Here is a 1,214-nt window from a genome sequence, read left to right as displayed (position 1 = left end):
CTTGGCTCAAAATCTGGATCAAAAAGTACAAGTGTGTTTCCGACCGAAAAAAGTCATATCATGTGATGTTACCAGAGTCAGTCGTTTTGGGTTGGAGCAGTGGTTGTCATCACCAGACCATTTTGCAGCATTGAGAAGTCAAATGGACATTAAGACTAAAATATTTTTCCCACTGTGTTACTATCGACTTTGTGGTTCTTTTTGCTCCAATTACTTATCCTAGAATTGCCCCTATATATTAGATTTACGTATTATTAAACCATTTGAAGTGCTCCATCCTACTGTTTTCCTTCGAGATTAGCAGTTGCCATAAGTGTTTGGCAGCTCCTTACTCTGTTCTCCCCATTAAAAACACACGAACGCTTGGGCCAACCCATTTTTTTAACCAGAACGTGCAAAAAACACAATATAATAAAATGACAAAAAACTAACTTAAATATAGCCATTTGGCATTAACCGCTGTATTTTTTATACATAGTGATAAGATGAGGCTATAAGTTCACCGGCAGTCCCATGTAAAACATCTGAATTACAGATTTGTCCCTTCTACTTTTGACATGCTCAGCTCTCCTAAATGATGCATAATATTCATGACAGTACATCGTAAAACTTACTTTGCTAGCATGTTTTCATCTGCTCAGAGCAAGGTCTGGGTTCACGTCAGTGAGAGTTAATGAAGGAGGAAGTTTCCAGGTTGACAGCTTGGTTCTTTATGAGCGGCATATAGTGACACCAGCATCTAAGTGGGAAGTCTCTGCTGGTGACATTAGAGGTTATGTTCCCACAGGCGGCTTTCACTCCCAGATCTCTTAGGGGAGACCTGAATGTATGATTTGTAGGGGTGTCTGAAACTACGGTGTTAGTCGCCTGTTTGTGTCATGGACTGTATGCTGCAATATCGCTAGACACATAGGTCATGGAAAGTACAAATTGTTTTTATGGCTCTTTAACGCATAGAACATTGAAAACACATTTCTCAATATATCACACCTCAGTCACCCCCAAACCACAAGGCTCTACATAGCCTGGGATTCTGACATCCCACTCAACAGCTATGAAGAAAAAGTGTATGTCCCTTTTAATTGCAATTTATGCAAAATCACAATATAGAAAAGCTCTATGAAAATCTCTATGAGCTACTACAAACATCCACTTTTTAACCCTAATGTGACTCCAATTTAAGGAGTTGTACAAAATTAGAAAAATATACTTCC

At 38.9% G+C, this 1,214-nt stretch overlaps 1 protein-coding gene across 1 annotated transcript in view; it reads right to left on the bottom strand.

Moving 5' to 3' along the window:
• The window catches only part of LOC143769082 (src-like-adapter 2), a 28,361-nt gene extending 27,610 nt beyond the window's left edge, over positions 1-751 (bottom strand). Inside the window, exon 1 of the mRNA XM_077257662.1 lies at positions 615-751. The gene's annotated coding sequence lies outside the window, so the exon portion shown is untranslated. The remainder of the gene's footprint in view (positions 1-614) is intronic.
• Positions 752-1,214: the final 463 nt, after the last annotated feature.

This window comes from Ranitomeya variabilis, chromosome 4 (assembly GCF_051348905.1).
Source record: "Ranitomeya variabilis isolate aRanVar5 chromosome 4, aRanVar5.hap1, whole genome shotgun sequence".
Classification (NCBI taxonomy): Eukaryota; Metazoa; Chordata; class Amphibia; order Anura; family Dendrobatidae; genus Ranitomeya; species Ranitomeya variabilis.
The sequence above is the reverse complement of the archived record's forward strand: the minus strand, read 5'-3'. Positions and strand labels throughout refer to the sequence as shown.